The sequence below is a fragment of the Solanum pennellii genome, chromosome 3 (genome assembly GCF_001406875.1).
Source record: "Solanum pennellii chromosome 3, SPENNV200".
NCBI lineage: Eukaryota > Viridiplantae > Streptophyta > Magnoliopsida > Solanales > Solanaceae > Solanum > Solanum pennellii.
In genome coordinates, this window is record NC_028639.1 from 36,794,228 (window position 1) to 36,805,166 (window position 10,939).

At 30.1% G+C, this 10,939-nt stretch overlaps 1 pseudogene; it reads right to left on the reverse strand.

The window, feature by feature from the left end:
- LOC107013349 overlaps positions 1 to 9,578 on the reverse strand; it is a 13,648-nt pseudogene extending 4,070 nt beyond the window's left edge.
- Between the last annotated feature and the right edge of the window lie 1,361 nt (positions 9,579 to 10,939).

A 10,939-nucleotide genomic window follows, 5' to 3' on the forward strand; every position in this document is an offset into this window, starting at 1 on the left:
CATTTTTTTTTCTTTTTCGCTGAGGCGAAACTCGCTGGTCAGTGCCCAGTTCGAGTCCCGCCTAACACTTTCTTTTTTTTTTTTTATTTATTAAGGCTTAATTTGGTGAGGTCTCGGATTCGATCCCCGCAGACCTCGCCTATTTTTATTTTATTTTTTTTGTTTAAAATTTCCAGAATTCATCTACAACTTATCTCCAGATTCTGGAAAATTACTCCACAATTTTGTGCATCATTTCAACGAATAAATTTAGCATTTGTTTCTTACACATTCGTTAAGGTTCTTAAGGCAAGTTTAGAGGGATGATTTGATCATTTGTTTTAACTAGAATTTCTAGCATTCAACCATGTGAATATCACGATTTTTAAGAGCCTTTAATTGCACATAAAACACGATAATCTCTATACTATTAACATGCTAAAGAAAAACACAAAGTCATGATCACAATCTTGCACAAATACATACATATTACTTTCATATTCCCAAAAGACACAAAATATAAATACATAGTCATGGACACATACTCGAAACGAGATCATCACCACAAATAAGTATCCCTAAATTCTACCAACAAGAATACCCAACCTAAGATCATAGGGAGCTAGTGACAGGGACATGCAACAGGGAACAACCTTAGTTTCGAGGTGAATAGTTTGAATCGTAAGGGGCCTCTTGGGAAAGGAGCCAAGAGAGAAGAAACGCATACCTTAATCGATGTTCAAACGCTGATGTTGCTGGACATGGACCATAAGCCTGGAAAGGTCCATGTTGTCATGCAGCATAGCTTCCCTACACTCCTCTTCGAGATCCTCAGCAATTCCTGTCAAGAATCTACTCATCTCGTCTCTGCTGTTAGACACAAGAGAAGTGGCATACCTTGATAGTTTCACAAACTTTAGGGAATACTCCCTGACCGTCATAGATCCTTGTTTAAGGTTGATGAACTCTCAACCTTGGCCTCCCTCATCTCTCTGGGAAGAATCTCTCCAGAAATGTTGTCTTGAACAGCTTCCCATGTGACTGGCACTCCACCTAGGACACGGCTATCTTGCCACATCTTGCACCAAGTCTGTGCAACATCCTTGAGCTGGTAGGAAGTCAGCTCAGTCTTCTCAATATCAGTGGCCCCCAAGGCCACCAGGATCTTATGCACCTCGTCTATAAACTCCTGAGGATCCTCTGAAGTCTTAGCCCTTGTGAATATAGGAGGATTCATCCTCGTGAAATCTCGCAGTCTGTCAGCCATGCTGCGAAACGGTGGGTTCTCCCTCTGAACATCATGCCGATTGACTTGGGCAGTCATAGCCTGAGCCTGCATCGTGATGGCCTGTGCCATCTGGGCTAGAGATGTCCTCACCTCAGCATCACTCAACCCAGTTGTGTTAACTAGCATGGCCACTCCTTCAGCTGGAGCCTGGGGTGGATTCTGATTACCCCTAGCTGCTGCTCCTCCCGTCCTCAGACCCTTAGTTCTCCAAGTGTTCATTCTCTGAAAACAACAAGGATTGATGTTAGACACGTTCATAACACCAAGAATTCATACATTAGGAAAATGCCGATAAGATCAGAAGAAGGTAAATTTTTCCTACGCATCATGCAGTCTCTAATCCAGGATAGTGGTGCGATTCACTACCATGACTTAGAAACTACTCAATGTGGTTGATGTGAACTCATTATTCTCGGAATTTAACCTAGTGCTATGATACCAACTTTGTCACGACTGGAATCTAGACCCCAGACGAGACCGGCGTCGTTGATCTCTCAGAGGTCGCAAACAAGCCTACTTACGTCATTCTTACTTTACATAGGTTAATTTTAGCAAAAAATTTGAAATTTTTTATTTTTAAATATATTTGCTAAATATATTTTTTATATTTCGTGATCGTTCATCATCAACCATCTAACATTTAAGAGATAAGCAACTGAAAGAAATAATTCATTAACTATTAATTGTATATCGGACAAAATAGCACCAATACAAAGTCTGAACCAAAACAGGAAAGAAACGCTAGTGGAACATGCTCCACTAGCTCAACTCTAAAACTACGCTAGAATGTAACACAGTAGCATCCTCGAAAGCGTGAGGACCTACCAAACTCCGGATGAATGCTGACGTCCGGATAGCTGCAACAACGAACCTGTAGCTCTACCGTCCACCTGTGCATGCACCTAAAAGTAGATGTTTGTATGGAATTAGTACACACTTGTACTAAGTATGGGTGTATGCAAGCACACACCAGGGACATGCATGAGAAAGAATAGCTCTTTCTAACGACATAATTTTTCGGAGTCAAGTCAGAGGACTTGCCAAATTGAGATTGGGAAAATTATGCCATGAGAGTGACATGCATCATGATAATTATCGTATGGCACACAACACATAATATCTTCATATAGCACATAACATATAACACATAGCTTCTTTCATATTATTCATTCATATGCCATAAGACCTTTTTATCATGGACTTGACCTTAAGACTTTTCAAAATGAGGGCTCAACATATGAGACCTCAAATAGGTAGCCTTCTTTAGCAAACACAGAGTCTGCTTCATTCATTCATACGTACCTCATTCAGTTCATTCATAGGCCAGTGTGAACACCAGTTATACCTAGGATGTAGTTTAAGACTTTCATCGGGCTTGCTGTGCAATGATCAGGATTAACCTAATGTCATTAACTGAATCTAGTTCACCTCTTGATTATCCTATCCTAACACCTTCGGTATCATTCATTTCTTTATATGATTCATTTGAGGCTGGCCTCATTTATTCATTAGAAACTTTAACTTTAACCGACATAGATCATGTGAGCATCATAAAATCGAGTGTCTCCCCCACACCGAAAAGAGGTGGAATCACCGGCCAAAGTGACTCAATAACATGCTAGCGTATATGGAAATTTAACCCCATCAGATCCCTATATTGGCAGTATAGGTTCAAAGACTAAGAGATGTATGGAGACCCATACCCGGCAAGCCGGACAGTCTCATCTCATGAGAGTTACGTGAACCCTCGCCCTTCCCGAAAGAAGGCATCACCGCTCATAGCTAGCCTATCGGTACTCAGTATAAAGTTCCATTACAATCAACTCATACATCATGGAAGCTGACTTCTAGTATGAGGACATCATAGCTCAATAACAATTTCTCATCTCATCATTAGTATTAAGTGTTTTAAACTCAATATTTTCATTAGAGTATTCATAGAGACTGGTCTCTTCATTATCTTACACTCTCATTGGTGAGTACGTATCGGTAACATTTACTTAGGCTCATTTGAGATTGCTCTCATCATATACATTAGCCTCACATCATGATTGTCACCACATATTTCATTATTAGCACCTTTGTTTTTCATAGTTACTCACCTCTTATTACGTGAATGTTCATTTCTTTTTTTCAATAGTTCATCTCATCATATAACAATGAACTTGGCCATTTAGTGTATCTTACACTCGTACTTAACCCTCCTAAGATTCATCATTTCATTACGTATATCTTAGGTTCACTTATTTTTGAACTTATGTTAGACTTATGTGTCTATACATACAAGTCATGGGGCTTCATTCATAGTTCGCTAAGTGATTCTTACTTTCCTAAGATTATGTATTACAAGACTTATGTATCTTGTATACATGCAAAGATCTTGATTTAAGTAGATGGCATTATTCTTAAATATTTTACTCACGTATGACTTATGTATCAATACAGAGGTTTGGGCACGGGAACCCAAATCTTGAATCACTTGGATATCATTTATATTTTTCATTGATTTATTTCTAATATTCATGACATTAGAACTCTAAATTAAATCTCATCATTTTCATGAAATAATTAATTTTCTATTTTAATTAGAATTCTAATTAAAATAGAAAATTCATTCTTTCATGTAAATATTGAGATTTAATTTAGAATTCTAATTAAAATAGAAAATTCATTCTTTCATGTAAATATTGAGATTTAATTTAGAATTCTAATTAAAATAGAAAATTCATTCTTTCATGTAAATATTGAGATTTAATTTAGAATTCTAATTAAAATAGAAAATTCATTCTTTCATGTAAATATTGAGATTTAATTTAGAATTCTAATTAAAATAGAAAATTCATTCTTTCATGTAAATATTGAGATTTAATTTAGAATTCTAATTAAAATAGAAAATTCATTCTTTCATGTAAATATTGAGATTTAATTTAGAATTCTAATTAAAATAGAAAATTCATTCTTTCATGTAAATATTGAGATTTAATTTAGAATTCTAATTAAAATAGAAAATTCATTCTTTCATGTAAATATTGAGATTTAATTTAGAATTCTAATTAAAATAGAAAATTCATTCTTTCATGTAAATATTGAGATTTAATTTAGAATTCTAATTAAAATAGAAAATTCATTCTTTCATGTAAATATTGAGATTTAATTTAGAATTCTAATTAAAATAGAAAATTCATTCTTTCATGTAAATATTGAGATTTAATTTAGAATTCTAATTAAAATAGAAAATTCATTCTTTCATGTAAATATTGAGATTTAATTTAGAATTCTAATTAAAATAGAAAATTCATTCTTTCATGTAAATATTGAGATTTAATTTAGAATTCTAATTAAAATAGAAAATTCATTCTTTCATGTAAATATTGAGATTTAATTTAGAATTCTAATTAAAATAGAAAATTCATTCTTTCATGTAAATATTGAGATTTAATTTAGAATTCTAATTAAAATAGAAAATTCATTCTTTCATGTAAATATTGAGATTTAATTTAGAATTCTAATTAAAATAGAAAATTCATTCTTTCATGTAAATATTGAGATTTAATTTAGAATTCTAATTAAAATAGAAAATTCATTCTTTCATGTAAATATTGAGATTTAATTTAGAATTCTAATTAAAATAGAAAATTCATTCTTTCATGTAAATATTGAGATTTAATTTAGAATTCTAATTAAAATAGAAAATTCATTCTTTCATGTAAATATTGAGATTTAATTTAGAATTCTAATTAAAATAGAAAATTCATTCTTTCATGTAAATATTGAGATTTAATTTAGAATTCTAATTAAAATAGAAAATTCATTCTTTCATGTAAATATTGAGATTTAATTTAGAATTCTAATTAAAATAGAAAATTCATTCTTTCATGTAAATATTGAGATTTAATTTAGAATTCTAATTAAAATAGAAAATTCATTCTTTCATGTAAATATTGAGATTTAATTTAGAATTCTAATTAAAATAGAAAATTCATTCTTTCATGTAAATATTGAGATTTAATTTAGAATTCTAATTAAAATAGAAAATTCATTCTTTCATGTAAATATTGAGATTTAATTTAGAATTCTAATTAAAATAGAAAATTCATTCTTTCATGTAAATATTGAGATTTAATTTAGAATTCTAATTAAAATAGAAAATTCATTCTTTCATGTAAATATTGAGATTTAATTTAGAATTCTAATTAAAATAGAAAATTCATTCTTTCATGTAAATATTGAGATTTAATTTAGAATTCTAATTAAAATAGAAAATTCATTCTTTCATGTAAATATTGAGATTTAATTTAGAATTCTAATTAAAATAGAAAATTCATTCTTTCATGTAAATATTGAGATTTAATTTAGAATTCTAATTAAAATAGAAAATTCATTCTTTCATGTAAATATTGAGATTTAATTTAGAATTCTAATTAAAATAGAAAATTCATTCTTTCATGTAAATATTGAGATTTAATTTAGAATTCTAATTAAAATAGAAAATTCATTCTTTCATGTAAATATTGAGATTTAATTTAGAATTCTAATTAAAATAGAAAATTCATTCTTTCATGTAAATATTGAGATTTAATTTAGAATTCTAATTAAAATAGAAAATTCATTCTTTCATGTAAATATTGAGATTTAATTTAGAATTCTAATTAAAATAGAAAATTCATTCTTTCATGTAAATATTGAGATTTAATTTAGAATTCTAATTAAAATAGAAAATTCATTCTTTCATGTAAATATTGAGATTTAAATTAGAATTCTAATTTAAATCTCAATATTTACATGAAGGGATAAATTTTCTATTTTAATTTTACTATTAGTTAACCGAAAGGTTGGGGGTTCGAGCCCCAGCAACCCTTTTGAGTTTTAGAATTAAATTTGCTACAATAGGGAGGTTATGGGTTCGAACCCCCACAGCCCCCTAATTTTCTTTTAATTTTCGCTGAAGTGGAGGAGGCTGTGAGGTGGTGGGTTCGAACCCCCACAGCCCCTGTATCTTTTTTAAAAAAGGAGCGAGTGGCAGTGAGGTTGTGGGATCGAATCCCCACAGCCTCACTTTATTTCCTTAATATTTCGCCCCCTCCCCCCTTCAGCGCTGAGTTCGTGGGTTCGATCCCCACGCCTCGCATCTCTTTTTTATTATTATTTTCTTTTCGCGAACTGGGAGGTCGTGGGTTCGATCCCCGCCCCCAGCAACATTTTTTTTTCTTTTTCGCTGAGGCGAAACTCGCTGGTCAGTGCCCAGTTCGAGTCCCGCCTAACACTTTCTTTTTTTTTATTTATTTATTAAGGCTTAATTTGGTGAGGTCTCGGGTTCCATCCCCGCAGACCTCGCCTATTTTTATTTTATTTTTTTTGTTTAAAATTTCCAGAATTCATCTACAACTTATCTCCAGATTTTGGAAAATTACTCCACAATTTTGTGCATCATTACAACGAATAAATTTAGCATTTGTTTCTTATACATTCGTTAAGGTTCTTAAGGCAAGTTTAGAGGGATGATTTGATCATTTGTTTTAACTAGAATTTCTAGCATTCAACCATGTGAATATCACGATTTTTAAGAGCCTTTAATTGCACATAAAACACGATAATCTCTATACTATTAACATGCTAAAGAAAAACTCAAAGTCATGATCACAATCTTGCACAAATACATACATATTTACTTTCATATTCCCAAAAGACACAAAATATAAATATACAGTCATGGACACATACTCGAAATGAGATCATCACCACAAATAAGTATTCCTAAATTCTACCAACAAGAATACCCAACCTAAGATCATAGGGAGCTAGTGACAGGGACATCCAACGGGGAACAACCTTAGTTTCGAGGTGAATACTTTGAATCGTAAGGGGCCTCTTGGGAAAGGAGCCAAGAGAGAAAAAACTCATACCTTAATCGATGTTCAAACGCTGATGTTGCTGCACGGAAACTCCTCCAACCCACGCCAAATTTACTTCAACGTACACCTCACTCGACGAACCTTTCTTAGCCTTGACGTTTTGATTACTTTGTCTTTTACTTAAAAATTTTTGTGAGTTCTTCAAGTGTGAATAACTCTTGATGTATTTTCAGTTCTTGAAATTATTTTTGGCAAAAACAAACGAGAGAGAGAGATATGGAGAACGTGAGAGAGAGAGAGTGTGTGTTATTAGGATTAGGAGACTAAATTCAAGACTTAGTCAAATAGGATTTAAATTAGATTAATACAAATCTGATTTATTTTAATTAATACGTGAAAGGACTATTATGACCTTAAAATTTCAGATTTTTAATTAATAATTAAATCACCTTAAGTACCTATTTATTCAAAAAAAATTGGATCGTTACAATTACAGAATGATTACCACGGTCTATCTTAAGTTGTCCATTAGATAAGCAGCAGAGGGAACAGGTCTATACCCGTTGCAATAGCTAAAAGGATTCTCGTTCTTACTTAATTGAGACTGAGAGCAAGGGCATCATCGATCTTAGTAGTCCTACCCCTAGGTAGACTCACATGTTAATATAATATAAAGCATGACATAAGGCATATACTAATTAATTAAATTTTGGGATATAATTAGAACGTTAAATTGTATTGAAGAAAGTTAAAAGAATATTCCATAAAGTCATTTAAAGTGCTAATTTTATTTTTGGAAAATGAAGTGAGGAACAATGTGACACTAGGGAAACTTCATATATCAAAAAAATATTAGAGAGCAAGATTAGTATACAAGGAAAATTTTTAGACCCACTCACGCGAGTTTAGGCATAATATGATTTTGATTTTTGCCCTATAATTTTTGCATAGTTAAAATTTCTTTTTTCGGTTGTTCTTAATTACTTTTCCACTTTGACAAATTAAGAAAGGATAAAAAAATTATTATTTATTATATCCTCAATTAATTACTTTGAAACGTAGAACTTTTTGAAAATCTTAAATTTTTAGTTCATTTATTTCATTATTAATAGTGATAAAATGGTAAACTCACTATATCAAGCATTGTTTTCTTATGCTTCATTTGTTTGCACTTAATGGATATATGAATCTTAATCATTCAGATTCAGCCCATTAAGTATGTTTGGTTTTAGGTTTGAATCTTAATCATTCAAATTCAGCCTATTAAGTTCATTTGTTTAATTTTTTAAAAAAGCTCTTAAGGGGTCTGATCCAATCTGTAGGAAACTCTTAACAACATTCAGACTCATTTGATAAGTTATCAAATAATAAATCATAGCTTCTCTGCTTTGAGCGTGCCTTTTTATCTCAAAACATCCAAATCTTAATGCAAATCTTGATATTCATATGTGTATTCAGATTCATATCTCTTAATTTTAATGAAAACAAATGAGGTCTTCGTAAGTGTGCTAATTCAAAAATAGGCAAGTAATTAGAGATAGGAAAAGTACCATTTATAAAAATGTTATTTGTCTAATATAAAAATTTTCATTTTAGATAATTCATTTTTATTTTTAAAATTTAATATAGTCTTATGATTGCATTTGTGCAATCAAACAATAAACTTGTAATTATATATATTATCATTATTATTAGACTAATTATAGATGGGTTTCCAAACAGACCACTATATTTTCAACTCTATCATTGTATACTATACGAATAAAATAAAATGAAAAAAATGCATGACTTTAATTAACACAAGGAAAAAGTAGAGGAGGTTGTGATGATTGGAAAAATGAGCAACTTATCCAAAAGTTAAATAATTTAGTAATGACGATAGAAGATAAAAAAGTAGAGGTATAGATATACCATACCTCCATTGATGAAAACTTCAGGGAAAGAGGTGCAAAATCCGCGACAAGAGTAAACTGAAGCTATCATAAGAGCATATCCAACACCAATGCCAGCAATAAACCTACCAAACATGAGTAGCCAATAGTTTGTGCCAATTCCCATCAATATTGCTCCTACGAAAAATAGTAGAGATGCCAAAATAATAGTTCGTCGACGACCTATCCAATCTGATGTTCTACCAGCAATTGCAGCACCTACAAGAGAGTATATGTTGATTGTGAATTCAATAGCAACATCAGATATTTTAAAATCTTCTTTTATGTAAATCACTGCTCCGCTCATCACTCCTGTATCTACATCAACCATATTTTAGTCATTTTGAACTCAATCACTCTAGATCGATCGTACCATATATTTTGAATATTAAACATATCTTACCATATCCTAATAAGACCGATGTCATGGAAGCTAAAAGAGAGCAAGCTAAAGCATATTTGTTTCTTTTTTGGCTTTTCAATTCTGAAACATTTTGATATGCCATTATAAGCTACTGAGAGAGAGAGATGGAGAAATATCTTGTTTCTGCACACAATGGAGACTTAAAAAGTTGGATTTCAATTATACTCTCTCACTTCCACGACAGACTCTTCATTTCATTTTAGACTGTTCATTTCACTTTTATTTGAGTTGGTTTGACAATATTAATAAAAAAAATTTTAACGGTAATAAATAGACATATTAATAAAGAATGTTATAGTATTTATAGGACATCAGTTAAGTGTCATTAGATTCAATGTTATTAAAGGTTTTAGGAACATATAACAAAAAGTGTGAATTACCGCTAAAAATATATATTTAGCATGAATAATTGAGTTATTATCGTTAATTGATTGCCGTTAAAGATCTATTTTGATGTAGTGTGATTTACTACAAAATTTAAGAAAAAAAGACTCTTTGAAACTTTGAAAAGTAAATTAATGATATATATACAATATATAAAAATAAATTTAAATTTTTTATGTTTAAAATTAGAAATTTAAAAGTTATTAAAATGAGATATTTATTAAATATAAATTAAAAATATATAATAAATAAATTAAAACAGAAAATATAAATTAATTAACTTTCTATTAGTTAGTATAGTACATATAAACTTTAAGATTCCTCATTATTTTTTTGAGTTGGGCAGACCTTAATGATTGTGGTCTTTCTTTCCAACTCCATCGGTAGAGGAGGACGAGTTCAAAAAAAAAGTATTTTCTTTGTTTTTTTAAAAAGTACACTGCAAAATAGTGTTTACTATAAATATTAAAAATATTAATAGAGTTCGTGTTTACTATAAATATTAAAATGTTATGTGTTTTATTCTGATATTTTATTCTCTTGCTTCTTATGAGTCTAAAGAAAAAAATTAGCATTTTATATCAAGATAAAAACACACACAACATTTTAATATTTATAGTAAACACGAACTATATTAACAGTCTTGAAAGTTAAGTATTTATAAGGTTTAAAATAAATGTTATGATAATACAATATTTATGATGCAATTATATGTCATCAATAATTTCACTTTTATTTGAATTGTTCGTTAATATGTATTATATATAAAATTACAAATTTATTTCTTTAGAATAAAATATAATTTTGTATTAAATGATGAATTTTAAATAAATTGTATATTATAAAGTGATTATTTTCAAAAAGAAGAAATGATTTATATTATTAAAGAAGAAAAAATGAAATAGAAATAATAATATAATATTGAGGAGAGAGAGAAAAAATTCTTTTTTATAGAGTAAAATAGACAATTGGATTGGAGTTGATTGTCTGAAAAAATAAAAAACTTTATATTTAGATAGTAAAATGGAGGATAGGATTGGAGATGCCCTAAGGCTCACGAGTATTTGACCCTTATTTCAGA